This window comes from Dipodomys merriami, unplaced genomic scaffold (genome assembly GCF_024711535.1).
Source record: "Dipodomys merriami isolate MVZ:Mamm:240054 unplaced genomic scaffold, mDipMer1.0.p SCAF_19, whole genome shotgun sequence".
Taxonomy (NCBI): domain Eukaryota; kingdom Metazoa; phylum Chordata; class Mammalia; order Rodentia; family Heteromyidae; genus Dipodomys; species Dipodomys merriami.
In genome coordinates, this window is record NW_027203270.1 from 33,563,610 (window position 1) to 33,584,663 (window position 21,054).

The window sequence follows — 21,054 nt, forward strand, 5'->3', positions numbered from 1 at the left end:
TAAAAAAAATTGAAAAAAATATTTAGACATCATTCAGCTCATACTGTGTTCAGGATTCAAACCTAGATCTTCTGAATGTGAAATCAAAAGTATTTTATAATCCCATATGGGTGGTAGTTAATGCTCATTCTTCCTTTTAGAAAATTAAGAAGAATAAATTTATAGACACTGGCAAACTTGATTTTAGAGAATAGGGTGGAAATGGATTGATTTAAAGGTGATTTTATAGCTTGTGAGGTTTTAGGGAAATTTGGAAGTGGACCAAGTTTAGTGGCGACTTCTAACATCATATATTAGTTTTCATGTTTTTTTTTTTTACTTTCATAGAAATAGGATGTGATCTATTGTTTCATAAAAATAAGTCCAGGTATATGAGAACAAGCCTCCAAAAAGCAATAAGGCCAGAGAGATGAAGAGAGAAGCAGACAGATTCAGAATTTCCCAGTGTGTGGTTTATTAGGGATGGACAGACAAAAACATGCTGTGAGCAGTAGTAAAACAGGTAGATAATTGAAGCCCCAGGCAGGAAGAAGTAGCTTGTATGTCATATAACACAAAGCTGACCAAGAAGTATGTTCCTAGCCTTTCTAAAAACGAATAAACATGTCAATGATTACTTAACAAACAGTCCAAGGGCTAAGGATGTCTCTCAAGTGGTAGAGTGCCTGCTGAAAAAGCAGCAGGTCTTGGTTCAAAACCCAGTATTTCTAATAAACAAAACAAAATAAAACAAAGAAAGAGAAGAATGAAGGAAGAAAAGAAGGAAGGATTTCAGGTTTTAGTGATGGTCAGCATGATGTTCAACTAACAATCTTAGAAATTTTGTTTATTCTGTACAGTTTGAAATGCCTGCCAGGGTCACCTGGTGGGGAAAAATGGTACTTATGACAAAAAAGGATGTGGTCATATCAAGCTGAATTCATACATCTATTCCATTCACATTATATTTGGGAGTTTTATTATTTTTGAGTTGCAGTAGTTTATCTTCATTTTTATAGTATTTTATTGTTTAAATATAATATGATTTATTTTTCTTTTATGTTGGTGACTGAATTTCTTCTAATACTTGGGCTTTTTTTTCCCCTGAGAGGACTGACATGAATGCTTTCATTCCTATCTTTGGGTTGATACATACATGCATTGCTGTTGAATTTATGTTAAGAAATTTTGTGGATTATAAGGTGCATGATAAAATTAAACATTTCTCTATTACATAGATTTGTTTTGAAGTAGTTCTACATAAGTCCGTGTTTACATACCCACCACTAGACTATGTCAATTTCAGCGAACCCATGGCTTTACAACATAAAGATTGTCAGCATATTTCATAATTAATCTTAAGGTAGTTAAAATAATCAACTTTCTCTTTAGTTCATTTATTTATTTTTGATCCTAGGGCTTGAACCAGAGGCCCGGGTGCTGTTCCTGAGCTTTTGTACTCAAGGCTAGTGCTCTACCACGTTGAGCCACAACTCCACATTCAGCTTTTTGTGGATATTTGGAAATAAAAGTCTCACAGACTTTCTGGATGATTTTAAACCATAATCCTTGGATTGCTGCTAGTAGCTAGGATTACATCACGAGCTGCCTGCACCTGGCTCAATATGTTTCTTTCTTATGGGGTAGAACATTTTGTTTTCTAAGAAATGGAGAAGTTCTATCACATTTCTCTAGGAGATTTCTCTTTTTTCTCATAGGGATATATGACTATGTCACCTCCATTACAGCAGAATATAATACCATTAGGTGTTATTGGTCATCCACTGAACAACTTCTCCAGGTCTACTTCTGGATTCCTTGGCTACACTGATCCATTTTCTACACTTTCTGAAATATTGTAGCATTATGGAAATCTCAACATCTACTGTGCTATTAGTTTTGGTTTGGGCTCTGCTTATTTTTATATACATTTTATTATCACCTTATTAATTTCTACTGTAAATAAGCTATTTTGATTGAGATTATATCAAATATGTGAATATAAGGAGTGAGAATAAAGAATCTCTTTCAAGTTGCTATCATCTAAGAGCATGGTACAATCCAAAAATTGTTTGAGTTTTTAAATATCTATTTCATAGTTTTATACATAAATGTCTTACAAATCTTTCATAGATTTGTTTGAATAGTTTTTAGTCTTACTGTGAACAAATCATTTCAAATATCATATTCTATATTTTATTGCTAGTATTTAGAAATTCAGTTAATTTAAAAAATACTGATTATATTCAATTGTCAACAGATGCACTTTTAACTGGAAGCTTTTCTTCATCTTCTTTTGGACTCTTATGTAATCACACCATCTGTGAATAAGATGATTCTATTTTATCTTTTCAAGCCTTTTAAAATATTTTTATAGATGTGATAATGACTAGCATTTTTGTTTCTTCACAGTCTCGGGAGGAATATATTCTGTATTCTCCCATTCAGCATGAAGTTTACTATATACTTTTGGTGGGTCTTTTCTTTTTTAAATTTTGTTTATATTTTCATTATCTTTAAATGGTTGTACAAAGGCGTTACCAACTCAGCAAAGGAGTTTATGAATACAGTGCATCTTGATCAGAACCATCTTTCCATCATTCCCTCCCATCTCCTAACCCTCTTCCTCCTCTCAATTTTCTTACTTTCATAGCATATGCATTGAATTTGATGACTGCTTTCTCTTTAGTTCTCTTTTTTTGCCTACCCTTTCTACTTGGCTCCACCTTTTTCCTTTTGAACACCTATTTCCGGTATCTATTTTTGTTGGACTGTGAGTTTATCTTCCTAGGTAATGACAGCATTTGAATTTTCCTCTGAAAATACTATATTTTTTGTTAATACATTTGTGCAAATTAGTGTACAACTCCAAAGTGTTTATTTCCACATTTTAAACTTAGTTCCCGCTTCCGCATATGAGATAAACATGCATCCTTTGTGTCTCTGTGCCTGACTGATCTCCATCAGATCTTTTCATTTCTTTGCAAATTATATAATATCATTCTTCCTAATGGATGAGTAAAATTCTCTTGTATATATATTCCATATTTTCTTCACCCATTCATCCCTTGAGAAACATCCAGACTGATTTGAACCCTTGGTTACAGTGTATATTGCTGCAACAACCACAATTGCACAGCTGGCTCTACTATATCTTAATTTGTATTCTTTTGGATAAATGCCCATGAACAGTTTTGTTGAATCAAAGGGTAGTTCTATGTTTAGTTAGTTTTTTTTTTGAGAAATCTCCATACTACTGTCCAGAGTGGTTGAACAAATTTACATTCCCATCAACAGTGTAGAAGGGTTCTTCTCTGTCACATCCATGCCAGTATTTGTTATGGTTTGCATTCTTGATGTTGGCCGTTCTAACTGGAGTGAGACAGAATCTCAATGTTGTTTAGATTTGTGCTTCCTTTATACCCAGGGATGTCGGGCATTTCCTAATGTTTATTTGCCATTCTTACTTCTTCTGAGAAGTCTCTATTTAGCTCCTGTGCTCAGTTATTAATTAGTTTAGAGCAATCCTGAGCCCCAGGAACCCTATTCAGAAAGTTTCTGCCTATGGCAATGTGTTCTAATGCTTCTTCTACTCCTTCCCATAATAGTTGCAAGGTTTCAGGTCTGAATTTGAGCTCTTTGATTCATTTTGGGTTGATATTAGAGTAAGGTGACAGACGGGGATCCAATTTCAGTTTTCTGCATATGGCTGTCCATTTTTCCCAACACCATTTGTTGAAGAGGCTGTCTTTTTTCCACCTTATATTTTTGTCTCCCTGGTCAAACATCAGAAGACCAGAAGTGTATGGGTTTATTTCTGAGTCTTCTTCCAATGAATTCCATTTGTCTTCATACCTATTTTTTTTATGCCAGAACCAAGCTGTCTTTGATATTATAGCTCTGTAGTAAAGATTGAGGTTTGGAATTGTGATACCTCTAGCATTGCTTTCTTTTCCCAGATTTGATTTGGCTGTTTAGGGTCTTCTGTGGTTTCATATGAACTTTTTGCATTATTTTCTCTGTTTTGGTAAAGAATGATGAAATTTTGATGGATATTTTTCTTTGGCAGTATGGCCATTTTCACAATATTAATTCTGCTAGTCCATGAATGTGGGAGGTCTTTCTACTTCTTGGTGTCTTCTTCATTTTCTCTCTTTTGAGTTTGATAATTTTCACTAGAGTATTTCTTCACCTTCTTGGTTAGGTTTATTTTCATTGTTATGTTTTGAGGCTATTGCAAATAGAATTGTTTTCCTGATTTCCCTTTCTGTCTGCTCATTGATGGTATACAGAAAAATTACTGGATTTTGAGGGCTAATTTTGTATCCTTCTACTACAAATTTATGTTATTTATTGGAGATCTTCCTTGTTTTTAATATAGATGTTCAACACTACACATTTCTTTTAGTTTTCTGAATCCCTTAAGTTTTGGTATATATATATATATATACACACATTATATATAACATACTAATGCATATATTATTTTATGTTATATAGACATATAGTATACATACATTTGCTTTTGCTGTATATATTTTGGAGGTACTGGGGTTTGAATTTAGTGCTTCACATTTGTTAGGCAGGTGCTCTTCCATTTGAGCCACATCTCCAGTCCTTATTTACGTATTTTTTTCAGGTCTGTTCTGGGGCAATTTTCTCTGATACTTGCTTCAGATTTTGATCTTCCTATGATGATCTCTAGCATAGCCAGGACCACAGTTGTACAACACCCTTCAAAGCTCATTGATTGAGTTGGGGTCTTGTTACATTTGTTTTCCCTCACTACCTCTGAATAGCTAGTTTTCTGATCCTGATCTCTGGCTCATAGTTAACTGAGGAAGCATGTATGAACTATCAAACTCAGTTCAAAATAATTATTTAGTATATATTATTGTGTATATATATATGTATACATATAGATTTCTGTGCACATGTTTACATATATAGTTCTTTAAGATAGTTTTCTAGAAGATATAATGTTCAAGCACTCAATGATTTTTTTTGTTCATAAAGAATTTTTTAAATGGCAAATTGTTATTGATTTACAACTATGAATAATTAAAAAATTTTAATTTGAGGTGCATTTGTCATATGAGGTTATTTCATTATGGTATTACACCCTTTGCCACATTCTCACTTCCTCTTTCCCTCTTTTCTCTTTATTTCAGTTTACTAGGCTTTTGCATGCTCTATTCATATATATATATATGTATATAGATATATACACTCACATATATGTACTACATATATTTATAATTAACATATACATAAGAATATATGTGAATATATATGTATGTAAGGAAAAAGTCTCCTAGAAGCTAAGCATCTTAAATTAGTCATAATGTTAGCAAGACATAGTAAATGTTAGGGTTTTTTTTTTGGCATAATGCTTATGCTCAGAGAGGTCTATTCATAGATTTAAATTGTCTTTAGAAATTGATGTTTAATCTGTTGAAGCAAAAAAAAAATCCAATATTCTTGCTCATCCTTTTGCTTTTAAGTTTTTCTTATATACAGTGTTCTTTTCACATGCCTGCTGAAACTTAGCAATCACGTAGAAGGGGCAATTTGCTTAATGTTTGCTTCCATTGACAACCTTAGTTAATTAAACATCTTCAAATATTTTTAATGCCTGTAAATTTGATATGCAGGGTTTGTATTTAATTAATCTTAATTGTTGACAGACAAGCCACCTAAGTACTTAACTCATGGAAGCCTAAAAAAAGTAAACTTATAAATATGCTAAACCTCAAATCACATTCTAATACTGTACATAAATTTAATATGCTTTCAACTTAAAATACATGCCTAAGTTAGTCCGTTACACATTTTACATTAGAGTCAGAAAAGAAAGCAGAATCTTATTCTAATTGGTTACATTTACATAACACATGAAGAGTATAAGATAGAATTCTAAAGTGCATAGACTCTTTATGTCAAATATGAACATTATGGGATTGACTACCCTAAATGTGTCTAGAGTTTATTCTAAGTTCGCCCCAGAATTTAAAGGTATTAAACCATAGTTTATCTCACATAATCTAAGGGTTAGCTTGCAATGAACACTTTCTTGAGTTCTCTAGTTGCTTGAAGTCATATAATTGCCATGAATTTGTGCTGGGGGCTTTCAAGGTTTTCTTATAAATACTCCTAGAAAGATGATCTGAATATTATGTACAATGTGGATAACTGTACATAGATATAAGTCCCTTTAAGCTTGGTACCAACTCCCACATTTTATTCTGGATTTTGTATTTCACACTTATAAAAAGCCACAAATATCTCACCAAGCAACTCAAAGATCTTTAGACTGGACTGAATATGGCACTGTTTTAATTTTATAATGAGTAATGGGATATTAAGAACTACTTCAGTAAATTCCCTGCATTTCTGACAGACTCTTCCTGCTTCCATTATGTAACTGCAGGCCTAATTCCTCAGTACTGTTAACATAACTTGTCCCAGCCAGCCACTGTGTGAACTTCCTTTGCTGAATATTCCTTAGGAAAACCCTTCATGTCCTCATTGTAGATACTAGATACCAGTTTAATTGACTATGTTTCTGGCAGAAGTATTCCATGACTCTCTTCAGGGAGTTCTAATCTCGCAGAGGCTGTGGAGGTGAACACAAAGCATCCGTTCCACAAATGGAAGCATTTGGGATGATGACAAAAGAGGCCAATGAAGAGTCCAAGCTGAATAGCTCAGCTATTCAACTTGGTGTATATTATTAGCCAAACAATGCATTCTATCCTTGAAGCCAGCATCTCAAAGCTACAGATGGCTTTTGTGAGCTAGAGGTTTTTCTCCCATTGATTTGGATTGGACAGGAGATAAGTGATCTGGCAATTTTCTAGGCGATATGGCATTTTGAGAGACCAGTGGATTCTGTGATTTTTGTGCCCACTGTCACATCTCCTTTTCTATGAAATATGTCTCTTTACTGAAGCTAGGATATGAGTTAGTCAGCATTCTAGACAGCCACCATTTTGGTTAGCTTGCGCAAAAGTACTGTGTAAAGGAAAGCCCAACAAACTCAGGTGTAAAGTTTCCTAAAGATGTCAAGCTTATGTTTGACAGTGGAAGACCATGTATCTGGCTCTTCTCTGGAATGGACGGTGCCGCATTGGATGTGTGGTGGTGTTTTATGCTGTGAGGAGTTGGGAGTTGAGCAGTCTGAGTGATATTGTTGAGGAAGATCGCAAGCAGCTGGTCCAGTGCAAAGTTCTCACCCTGCCATCATCATCATTCTCCTCATAGAGACGTTATTTCAACACTGAGAGGGAAATGTTGCCTGCTATCCTCTGGACTTGTTATCCTTGCAAGTCAGTTGAGAAGGTCTTGAATTCTTTCAGGGCATTGATATGAGGCACACACCAGAGACTCATCTGCTTTGTGTGAACTGCCAAAGACTTATATATTTCTTCTGAAGACTTTCCTTTTCTTCATCTCTCAGTCTTCTTATGCCGGGTTCACCATTACCCTATTGTCACTACCCTATCGTCACTACTCATCACAATAGGCCAATCTGTCTCTGTATGACCCATATAAGCCATTCTATTTGTTTGTCCTACATTAAAATCTTTAGAATGAGGCTGTAATTTGGAAGGTATCAGTTTCTAGTCTTTGATAAACATTACTCCAATACATTTTTGAATGATGCTCGTCAGCTTCGGTTAGTTGGTTATAAGGAATCCCAGTTCTATTGTATACTGGGTAAAATATTAATGTATCAGAGGAGGAACTTGCTTTTTCATGACCTCTTTTCTAGTTTCATGATCTTTATAAATAGACTTCAGAGGTTTTTATCTCATGATATTTAAAAACATCTCTAGTAGCTGGGCACTGGTGCTGACGCCTGTAATCCTAGATATTCAGGAGGCTGAGATTTGAGGATTGCAGTTTGAAGTTTGAGGAAAGTCCATGAGACTCCTATCTCCAATTCAATTATTGTTAAAAAAACCTGTGTTCTCCACTTCCATTCTTTAGTTCTGTTCTTTCACTTCTCTAGTGCTCAGAAAGGAAGATATCTCTCTCCTAAAGTCTTAGAACTTTCTTTGCCCTCATAACGATTAAATGCCTTCAGTACTTGAGTTCCCCATGCCTCACTTCTTGTTCTGAATTTAGGATTCAGAAATAAAATGGTTGTCATGGAGATATGTATTAACATGTTTATCTGAATTAAAAATAGAGTAATTTTAAAAATAAAAAATATAGCTATCTTCTTTGTGTCATAAAATAACTCTTATTTGGCTATTTGTTTTTGCCAATTAATTCCCATGCAGACATTTTCCATAAACTAAATGAGCTGTATATTCAATTCCAACATATTTTAACACAAAATACAAGCTTTGAATCAAAAAATGTAATATGTAAACCATACATTGAAATTGGCATTATATCATTTCTTTCCAAGCCTCCTGAGACTATCCAATTAAGCAACATGCCTTTCAATAATAAATTAACAGAGAAATTAATGGACATTTATTAGTCTCAGTACATCTTTTTTGGATGTCCACCTCAGAAATCAAGGCCCTGTCTTCCTTTAGTCAGATATAATACAATATGTTATTCTGGTTATTCTGTTTTGTTTCTTTTTCTTTATTTCTTATCAGGCTCAAGTAGCATACAAGGTCAAGGTCACGGTAGAGCAAGGAAGATACCTTGTGACCAAAACTTAAGGAAGCGTTCTGTCTCCGGGTCAGACAAGTGCCTGCCGTGCTTCTGCACCCAGGCAGCAAGTGTCTTCCTCATTGTCTCCCCTGGGTCTTGCTTGGCTCCACTCTTAGCCAAATATCTGTTATTAGAAACAGACTTCTTCACGCTTACACATGTAAAATGAAAAAAGAAAAACCTGCAGTGAAATTCATGTTGAACCTTGTCTTCCTCTAGTAATAAGTCATAATCATCCAAGGATAAATGGACAGACCTATCTTTATGCAAAAGCTCTGTGTTCATTCTGGCCATCGCTCTCATAAATTACTTCAAACTTAGTGGCTGAAAGCAGCACAAATTCAATGTGTCCCATTTATGGAAGTCAGAAGTCTGAATGAATCTTCCAGGACTGTAATCAAGGTGTCTGTAAGGCTGCATTCCTTCAGAAATGTCTAGAGTTGAATCTATTTTCTTGCCCCTTTCAGCCATTATAGGCCACCTCTGGTGGCTTGTGTCAGACTCATCTTGAAAGTGCAATGCTCTTCAAAGTGCTTCATTTCAACATCTGTTTCTGTCATCATACCTCTTTTGTTTCTCTGACTTTGACCTCTTTCCCTTCCTTTTCATACGGATTCTTGTGACAATGTTCCATCTCCCAGGACAATCCAAGATAATATTAACGTCTCCATCTTCCTGGATTTTGTGAATGAGGACATGAACACCTATGAATGACTCATTATTATGTCAGCTATTAGCCCTTTCCATTTCATTGAGATGTGGTTTAAGTAAATGTTTAATATTAACATTTTAACTTCTTTACCAGCATAAAGTGGTTTGGTCTCTTAAAAAAAATCCAGTCACAAATACAATTAGAATCTTATTACAAAAAAAATAAAATATTCAACACAATACAATTTCAAATACAAAAATACTACAAGGGAGATAGAATTCTGTGGAATTATATATATATGCATATATATAGGTTTATAGTAAAAATTTTAACTGCTGAAGAAGACCTCATTCACAAAACATGTAAATGGATTTTAGTTACAAGTCCAATTGTAAGATAGATTCTTTGGCAAAATTGAAAATACAAATAAATTGTTCTGTTTTGAAATATAAATATTTAGGACATGCCAGAACAGAAAAGAATATAGATGACAATGTGGAATTATGTAATGGAGTGTTCAAAATTATTTTATGAGGTAAATGAGCAAAATTTATAACTTGTAATTATAGGCCACAGATTATAGGCCATTGGGTCTGGAGGAGACCTAGCAGACCTGAGTTCATGTAAACAGAATGAGATGCACGATTGACACATAGCCAATTTTCAGGTCCGTTCTGTTTACCAAAGAGTCCTTATATAAATTATAGCAATTATACCAGTCTTTGTTGACAATAACAAATGAGACAATTTGCCCAAATTTGTTTTAAAATAAACACAAACAGAAAATTATGGTTATCAATGTTGCTTAATTTTATAGAAGTGCTAACCACCAGCAGGGCTGTTTTCTGTTTGGTGTCCTGTCTAGTAGGTACTTGCTTAGGTAGGAGGAGAGCAAAAGCTCAAGTAGAAGCTGGGTGCCGGTGGCTCACACCTGTAATCCTAGCTACTCAGGAGGCTGAGATCTGAGGATCACAGTTCAAAGCCAGCCCAGGCAGGGAAGTCCTTGAGACTCTAATCTCCAATAAACCACCAGAAAACCAGAAGTGGTGCTGTGGCTCAAGTGATAGAGGGCTAGCATTGAGCTGAAGAGCTGAAGGACAGCACCCAGGTCCAGAGTTCAAGCCCCACAACCGACCAAAAAAAAAAAAAAAAGCTGAAGTAGGAAATCCTGACAAATGCTTTCCTTCTCATTCATTAAATCACTCCTATGGGAAGACATCAAACTGGGGTGACTGAGAGCTGTTTACTGAGTTGCAAAAGTTCAGGTCTTTGGAGATTTCTCTTTTAAACAAAATTTTCCAAAGGAGACTTTCAAAGGTTACATTGACATATGCCATTCTTAGTCGCTCAGTCCTCCTTGCCTCTGACCTCAGAAGGACGTGGAGGATAGCTTTTGTGAAGGGAATCTGCTAGAGATACTGGCAATAATTAGTTGGTGGGAAAAGCTAATGATTTTCTTATAAGGAGACTAGAGCTTCCAGTGATTGGCATCCTTTTGGCAAGTTGAATGGCTTTTCTTATGGTAATGTAACGAATGAATGAACTGTACATTAAGGAGCTGTCTGAATGAGGGAAGGTATTGACATTTTAGCATTATCTGAATGGTGTGTTTAGAGTGGCTTTGTCAAATTAAAATGAATGACAGGTCAAAGCAAAAATTACCAGCTTTTTCCTCCTGCCTAAGAATACTTATTAAGTGTGCTCTGGTGCTGAGATTTCAAAATATATGAGACAGTTGGAGTTACAGAAACGAGTTGTGTTTATGGAGTTTGGCTAAGACATGAGGAAATCCCTGAGGTTTTAACTTGCTTGTCCTAACTCTCTTGTTGCTTTGACAAGCTAACTCTCCTCTTTCACTTTACTGCTTCATAGAGTATCATAGGTATGTAGTGAATAGATCTGTGTAATGGAAGTTGCTTGAATTAGAGTTTGTGAGAATCAAATCACTTTTCTACCTTTAATTGATTGTTAATTCGCTTTCTTTAGTTCTTATTGTAGGCCTCCAATTGTTATGGCGAGGAGCTTTGCTTTGTTTATACAAAGAATATTTACAGTCCTGTACAAGCCAACTCTTGCAGGTGAGACTCAAGATTCTTGACAGGCATAGTACTATTTTTATAGGAAGAATACCTTTCCTATGAGTAGAAAACTATGTTAACTTTACCATCTGCTTTTCTACTTGAGAAAAATCAGAATAGCAATGGATTAGACAGACACCACTATCTTTGAATATCTATCCTTGAATATGCTTTAATTGTTTAAAAATACATCTTTGGAGTATGAAATGATAGAGGAAGAAGACAGACATGTATCAAGAGGGAAAATGACTTTCCAAGAAACTGGATATTTGCAAATTGTCTTGTAACAGTAAATGTCTAATGTTCAAATCTGGGAAACAACTTCAGTTAGCAAGGATCTAAGCTGGCTAACACTGGATGGGTTTGATTAGAAAATGACTGACAGAAATTAGTACAGAACTTTATTATAGCAACTTTATTACAGAACTTTATTACTGTGACTTTCCACCCTACCTTTTGGAATTCATGTTCTGAAAACTTGCAACTTTTAGAAACAAAAAACCTAAGATAATGATTGCAAAATGTGCCTGTAAAGTCTGTAGAGGGGCATTAGAAGCAGGTTGTTGAGAGAGGTTCTTTTTTGTTTATTCTGTCAATTAATTAATTAATTAATTGTGTGTGTGTGTGTGTGTGTGTGTGTGCGTGTGTGTGTGCACGTGTGAGTGTGCACGCAGGTGTGTGCTCTAGTACTAGGGACTTGCCCTCTTTCTCATGATACTCTACCATATGAGCCTTCAATTCTGTGTGTGTGTGTTTTTGTGACAGGCAAATTGGAGACAAGTGTCTCTTTGATTTGTCTTTCCTGAGCTAGTTTCAGAGCTCAGTCCTCTAATCTCAGCCTCCTGAGTTGCTAGAGTTATAAATATGAGCCTGACTTGACTGTTTTCCGTCTATCATTATAGCTCAAGGGTTTTGAGAAGGATACTTAGCTGCAGGCCTTTGTTTTGTTTTTTGTGTGTGTCTCTTTCTTCCTTGGATTAAATCTTTGGATTAAAAGAAAAAAAAAGATGAAACAGTGATCTCTCTTTCTTTGCAACTTCTCCTCTGTATGTTCTGGATTGTTTCCCCCACAAAATGCAAAACCCATGAAATTAGGGAAGCTTCTTTTTTTTTTTTTTTGTTATGAAAACTGATGTCAAGAAGCCTAAACCATCTCCACTGTAGGCTTTGGTATGATCTCTGGTACTCTCATGCTTGTATTCTCTCTCTGTCTATGTGGCCTTGGGGACCTTCTTTCATCAGAATTTTATGTGAGAATAGGCTAGAATTTGGGTGTGGGTTTACGAGAGAAGAGCGAGGAGTGTTCAGTCTTCCAAGTTCAGGTTTGCATACGCTAAGCAAACATATTACATGAAGACAAAGCTCACTGAACGGGCTATTGTGCAGAGGCTTTTCATCAAAGCCTCATAGTAATCCAGTGGGTGTTGTTTTCCCTTGCATTTATCCAAATCACATCTTTGCCCTTGCTGTGATTTCTATGGTTGTTTTTGATAATGAATAACTTAAGCATAATTTTAGGTTAGGGTAAGGAAACTGGGGTAGGGAGAGAGGATAAACATCAGAAAATAGATGGAATATTGATGAAGCTAGTTTCTCTTATTTAACTTTTCCGTTTATTTTCCTTGAGGATAATGGATAGATTAGTGTTAAGTAAACAGTCAAGAAATTAATTTGGAAATTCAGAATTCTATGTTCAAACCATCTCCCCCTGCAGTATGTGTTATTTTAATCACTGCCTGATATCCGAGTTACTTTTATTCTAGTGTTTTGGACAAAGGAGAACCTGGCCTTCTGATTCTTCATTCTTTTGTCCTCCTCTAGGCTTTTAACTTTTGCCCATATTAATGTTCAAGGTATTCATCTTAAAGTGTTGACGAGGATAACAAAACAGAGGTTATGAGTGGATATTTCTGGAATGTGCATGAAATTCAACAACTCAGGGTATGTGGAAACCTGGGATGTCAACAAAATTGAGTGAGTTGCGAGGCACAGATATTCAAGAAACTACATTTCTAAATGAACAGCATCAATCAGCATAAGATTTGAATTAGAGTTCAGTGCACATTCTCTTGGTGATTTAGGCATCTAGATGTCTATGTGAGGGTAGGATCCTAGCTCCATCACTGCTGGTGATGGTGTAGCTACTCTTCAAGGGGGGAAAAGAAGAGAAGTTTAGAGGTGGGAAAGTGATCTTGAAAGAGGTAGCAGTACCTAATACAATTGGAAGAGAGATCCTGCTCCAGGACTAAAGAGTTGGTTCAGCTATACGATAGAGCCCTCCTAGAGAATGGCTCTGCATTTCCTTTGAAGGAGAAATTAGACAACAGAACTAGATTAGGCATTTTTTTTAACGTGGTGTATGTTTTAAAATCTAATTGTGATGCAGATTTTTCACTCAGAACACTTGAGGGGAAGGCCTGAACAAAATATGTGATGTTTAATAGATGGAGAAGAAGGGGAAAATAGCAGACAAGAATCTACTGTGTATCCGGCAATGTTAAGAAGTGTGAAGGAAGGGGTAGGTAGGAAAGGGATGGGCGAGAAAGTTGAAAGGGGTGACATTGGACAGGATAGATTATATTCATAAACTGCATTGTTAAATGGAAACTCCTTTGCACAATTACTCAGAAATAGTAATAAGATAAAATACATGAAGTACCTGGAAAATGTGTCTGACTTAAATTCTTTTTGGCACTGGTGACTACTCTGCCCTAATCTCTTCAGAGGACAGAAGGAAGTGTGAATTGGAGACCAGAGCCTTCATTAATCGGTTGAATTCATCACATTCAGAGGTGTTGCAGACAGAGTAGAAGAGAATTTGGTCTTGGATCTTATTTGATAAAATACATGAATAATGGTGATCCTTTGTTAAAAATTTTGCCCAGTAAATCAGACTTCTGGGGATTGAATCACAGATCGCAACAATATTCTAGGTACTCTCAGACCTCAGTGTTGGCCTACTGTACTGAATACAACAGATGATTTCCATTACAAAATGTGACAGACAAATTATGGGTTTGCCAGATGGAGGATGGTCCAAGGCATGTTTGTCCCTTCTGGTGATTTATCATTTGAGAGTAGGGTGTGCTGGACAAAGACAATTATAAACTAAAACATATAGCCACGGAAAACACAAGGTTCACTACATTGGGCACTTGATTCACACCTTTTGTGCTTCTTGCCCTAGGGTACTAAATACAATCAGAGAAAAATCATGTGACCTGGCTGATGGGTTCCTCTACAAATGCATGGATCTCAAGCTTGGTTAGGCCGCTGGACAATCTATTCATTCATCCCTATTTATCTTTTTCCCCCTATTCTTCACAATACTATTTCAGAATTCCCCCATGCAGTTCAGTTTGTTTTGAAAACATCATTTTTATAAAAGGCTACTTTCTAGTCCATCATAGGGTTGTTTAATAATGCATTTAAACGTTCTCTTGTTAAGTATGAAGCTTGTTTCCAGCTCTTAGCTGTTATGAATAATGTTGCCATAGATATCTTTGTTCCAAATCTTCAACAAATCCTTTATTCTTTCCTGACTTACATTGGATTCCCACAGAATTATTAAAGTTAGAAGACTTGAGAATTTAAATATGGGCACACATACATTTGTATATTTATAATATAAAAATACTTATTGTTAAAATATATAAATATAGATAAGCATATATCATTTATAACCCCCAAGCCTAAAGATTAGCACACGTAAACTTTATTTTATAATCTTCTGGAAATTGTTTATATACTACCACAAACTCTTGGTAAAGCTCATTATATTTCCTGACAAATTTCTGTCCAAAATTCAGGTCAACATTTACCCTATCTATTGCTTGAAGATTATACTAATAAAATCAATATATTGGATAGCAATAGATTTTTTTTAGTTTTTTTCAGAATTTATATTACTCTAACAAAAACTTATATTTGATTATAGTTTTGCATTTTGGTTGTTTAATTTAGTTTTCTCATTTGTGAATTAATTTTTCTTTTCATCTTTTATTCTTTACTTTTCTTGAGGATAAATTCTTTAAAAGTATAAAATAGCCACGTGGGAATAGTTTATCCTTATAATCCTAGTTACTCAGGAGGCCGAGATCTGGAGGATCAAGGTTGAAATAAGCCAGAGTAGAATAGTTTAAAATTTCAAAAGTTACAAGGAAAATTAGAGCTAGAGACATGGTTCAAGTGGTAGAATACCAGGCTAACAAGCAAGCTGAGAGAGTAGGGGCTCTGAGTTCAGCTACACACACACACACACACACACGCACATGCACACGCACATGCACACACACAACACGCACACACACACACGCACACACACACGCACACACACACACACGCACACACACGTGCAGGCGTGCACACACACACAGAGTCATGGAAATAATCATCACACAGAATTAACCACAATTTTTATTTTGTTATGATCGATCTCAGTCTTCCTTCTGTTTATCATTTGGTTTAGTTACATAAGCAGCCCATGGATATATTTTCTCTTTTTAAAGCACATTGTACATCATGCTAGAATCCTCCAAGACTGACCACTCAATTTTCATTCATTTTTTTTCTTCCCCAAGTATAACATGTATTATACCCACACATGCACTTACAGAAAAAATGCATAATATACAATATTTTTAGTTCATTTTCCAGTCAACCTGTTTTTGAAATTTTCATACCAATATACTGGTGTCATTTTTTCTTTCTAAAGGGATGGTCATGGTACCTGCATTACTGTACAAAGTTTATTTGTCCTTTCTCTTTTTGTTGGATATTTCACTTGCATTTTAAAAGAAGTTTCAGTTCTTAGGGCATACAAGGAAACATAGTTATTTTCCATAACTACACCATGCTCTCTCCAACTCTTTCCTGTCTCCCTCTGCTGATAGTGGTATCCCATAATTATAGCTCCTTTCAGACAGGGAACTCACTTTCTAATTAAACCAGACCCATATCAGGTCTTTAACACTCAATAGTATATAATATATAGATATCTTCAATCATATTTAAAGCACTGTATCTTTCCTCTCCCTGATGCTTATAGTTATAAGGGTTTAGATGCTAGAACAGAACAGAATGCTTGTGCTGCAGTGTCCACAATTCTCCTCCATCCTGATGTTCACCAAGAGGAGAGGAAGGAATAAAATGTTATTTCTCTAAGGGACTATGTCTTCTTTAAAGGACCATTGTCCTTCTAAAGGACTATGGTTAAACACATGTTCCTAACTGGTTGATTTCATTGTGGAGATGTAGTAACTATCCATCTTCTACACAAGAACAGCTCCCAGATTTCCCTGGAAGTAAGGCCTATGACCTCCAGGAGCACAGATCCCAAACAAGTGAAGAATACTCAGTCCCTTGAATTCCGTGACTCCTGGTTCTGGCCGTAGTTGACCAAGGCAGGATTTGCTGTCCATACTCGTTTGAATTGGGAACTTGGGGTGGGGCATATCAGTGCCATCCATCTCTTAGCAGGGTCTCCATGGTGAATGAAAAATGTAACCACCTATAAGTATGTCCCTTTCCCATTCTCATAGACATCTCTAAGATGTTTACAATAATTTTCTTAGGTGTTCTGTTCTTGGCTATGGGAATTTGGAGAACATCCCCCCAGAAACATCCTACAAGTTCTACTCTGTAAGGGAAAGATAGAGGGAGGTGTCAGTGCTGTGCCAGCTCTACTGAAATGCTGCCTCTGTATCAGGTCACAGACAAGGTGTTTAGGACAGTTGCTTAAGGCCTTTCCATCCCACCACTATATTTTTGTTCATTCTAGGGGAGGATAAAAGGGGAGAAACATCTTATTTTGTACCTCATGCCATTTTGCTCTGCATTTTTTTATTATCTCGAGGTAGTTGTGCAAGAGAGGTAGTCTTTAACAAAACAGTATACGAATACAGTGCATCTTGATCTGTGTCACTTCCTTCAACAATCTCATTCCCTTTCACCCAACCCTTCCATTTCTTAATTTTATGGTATATACAGTGAATTCGTGTCTGCATTCTCCCCCCTTACTTCCTTCATTGACTGACTCCTCTTGATTTCATTCTCAACTTACAAGTACCAATTTCTTGGTTCTTATTTTTTTGGGATTTGATTTAGTCTTTCTAAAAATTGTACTATTTGAGTTCTCCATAACATCTATTATAATTCAGTTAATTTGTTTGGAACTGCTTGCATACCACTCGGCATAGCTTAAGAATAGTCTTTATTGTTTCACACAATGCATCTCAAAGGAGTGTTATGCCAACTCTCTTCAGATATATGTGAGTATTTCGGATGGAAGGTACCTGGAAGAGAACCTGTGGACTCCTAGAGCATGAATATTTTCAGTGCTATGGATGATGCCACATTGCCTTCCAATTTCACTCTCACAGCTGTATGTAAGATTATTTCTCGCCCTCAACATATTTGACACCATGGACATTTTATCTTTTTTTTTGGAGGGGGGGGTCCGGTTGTGGGGCCTGAACTCTGGGCCTAGGTACTGTCCCTCAGCTCTTTAGCTCAAGGCTAGCGCTCTATCACTTGAGCCACAGCGCCACTTCCGGCTTTTTTCTTTTTGCTCATGTGGTGCTGAGGAATCAAACCCAGGGCCTCATGCATGCAAGGCAAGCACTCTACCACTGAGCCACCTTCCCAGCCCCGGGCATTTTATCTTATAGGTGAAAAATAGTATTTCATTTCTAATTTATTCTTCTTTAGTTTTGTGCAAAGAATACCTTTTTGTTAGCCTCTCTTCTCTCTGTTGAAATATTTGTCTTTTTAACTTATGTACATAGAGACATCATTTTTTAGAGATATCAATGATCTGAAGACAAGGAATTATTTTCAGAGAGTTCTCTGAAATGCTGGTTGGCAAATTCCTAGATGGAGAACATGCACTGTTTGGACATAATTTAATTTCTCCAAGCCCTTCTAGAAGTCATTGAAATTAATATTCCAGTACTTAGAATGATCTTTCTAAAAAGCCCTCAGAATGGGAGAAAATTTTTACTAGCTAAGCATCAGGCAAGGGTCTCATATCTATCATATACTTAGAATCCCAAAATTAACCCCTCCCAAAATAAACCCTCAAAGAAACAACAACTCAATTAATAAATGGGCTAAAGAGTTAAAGCAAGACTTCTCAGAAGAAGTAAGAATGGCTAATAGACACATGAAGAGATGTTCAACATCTATGACCATAAAAGACATATAAATCAAAACAACACCTCATCCCAGTTAGAATGGCATCTAGAATACAAACAATAACAGAGGGCTGGGAATGTGGCTTAGTGTTAAAGTGTTTGCCTAACCTGCAAGAAGCCCTGGGTTCAATTCCTCAGTACCACATAAGCAGAAAAAGCCAGATGTGGTGCTGTAGCTCAAGGGGTAGAGCACTAGCCTTGAGCACAGAGAGGCTCAGGGACAGTGCTCAGGTCCTGAGTTCAAGCCCCAGGACTGGCAAAAAAAACCCCAAAAACAAAACAAACAAAACCAAACAAACAATAACAAATACTGACATGAACATGGAAGGAAGAGGAACCCTATTATATTGTTGGTGAGAATATAAATTTGTTCAACCATTCTGGAAAGCAGTATGGAGGTTTCCCAAAAGAATAAACATACAGCTTCACTATGAGCTAACAATTCCACTCCTAGTCATTTATCCATAAACAAGGCCACACTAAAGCTACCAGTACAACCCTGTCCATTGAAGCATTGTTTATCATAGCCAAGATATGGAATCAATCCAGATGACCCTCAGTAGATGAATGGATCAAGAAAATGTGGAATATATATATGTAGATATATATCTACATATATATGTATATATATATATATATATATATATACACACACACACACACACACACACACACACACACACACATTGGAATTCTATGCTTCCATTAGAAAGAATGATATTATACCATTCATAAGGAAATGTAAAGACTTGGAAAAAAATGACATTAAGTCAAGTAAATCAGACCCAAAGAAACATAGGTTGCATGGTTCTCCTCACTTGTTATAACTATAATGTATCTAGAAATCTACAAGTAAACATACAGGATGGTAAAAGAGAATAAAGCTACACTTGGATATGGCAAATTATACATGACTCTAAGCATTCATAACATGAGACCAAGGGGAATATTTTTCGGAGAGGAACACAAAGGCTCAATAGCTATGTTCATATGATCATATAAAAAGACGTTATCTTCAAGACATGGAAACAAGAGTTTTTAATTGTTATTTTGTTTTTGCATTCTTTTTCTTCTTTGTCTGTTTTTTTTTCCTCTATCTTTTGTGTTATATGCAACCTTATCTGTTTTGAGGAGGGTAAGAAGGAACACAGAACTGGTAGGACAAAGGGTGAACAAATTCAGCAATGATACTAGACAATATGTTGAAAATGAACTACAACTTTTGTGGGGGCCTTTGGAGAAGAAATCTCGGAGAAAATAGAGGAAGAAGTGACATTGTTCAAAAAGCAATCTACTCATTACCTGACTTATGTAAGTATAATTCTTTTGTACGTCACCTTTAGAATAACAATAAAAACCAATTCATATGGCATATTTGTCTTTAATATTTAGTGTTTCTAATTGCTTGTAAGGTAAATTTTAACCCCTCTAAGATGTGGGTGAACTCCATTGGGATATATCTTTTGTTTTTTTAGATGATCCAACATTATTGCCTGCCTCATGTTCCACATATTCCTTGCATCTTGAGCCACCTATGGTTAATCAATATCTTCTCCCTTCTCATAACTTCCTGCCTTCATTTCTGTATGAAGTAGATCTGTTCCCTCCAAGTTGTTTTCCTCTTGAGGACTCTCTTTTTCTGCTCTGATAATTTCTCCTTCTTCTGTACCAACACAGTATTGCCTACATACTTTCCTAATAATTCTTTTCTAATAATTGTGCATTCCCTTTGTGAACAGTTTAATGGTCCTTGATGTTATGATATTTAACATGGTACCTTGCACACTGTATGGTGTAATGAAAAACTGTTTTGTATAACTGAATGATTGAAAGTGAATGGATGATAGTTACCATTCTCATGAACTACTTAAAAGAAAATGCACATTCATTTGAAGTGACTAGAGATAAACTAATTTTATCTCAAATATTGATTAGGGAAATTGAGGAAAGAGGTTCTGAGCTGAGGCATAAGGCAAGCAAACATTTCAGATCCACAGAATGAATTATTTGATATTATTGCATTTTATGTTATATTTTCTCCTGCAATATATGCAAATAAATATCAAATACTAAAGTGAGTTTAGTCATTTTTAGTGGACAATGAACAATTTGGTCAAGCAGTTTAATGCATTAAAACTTCCTATCATCATCAAGCATATTTAAATGTGCTAAAAATGGACACTAGAAGTTGGGAGGAGGATTCTTGGAATGATGCTGGAACACACTGACTTCCTATGCTCATTTTATGGGAAAGGTACATAGACTATGGATTAGGAGAATTTTGCCAGAACTACTTAGTGTCAATTATTCAGTGGACTGGTAAGGGATTACTGCCTGAGAATATTGGGAGACATGGCCTAATTAATTACAGACAGGAAAATCTAGAACTCACAACACTCAGAGGCATGATTACCACATGTCTTAAGTGGAAGAGCTCATAACTATTTCTCCTCCACCCATGGTGGCCCAAGTAGAT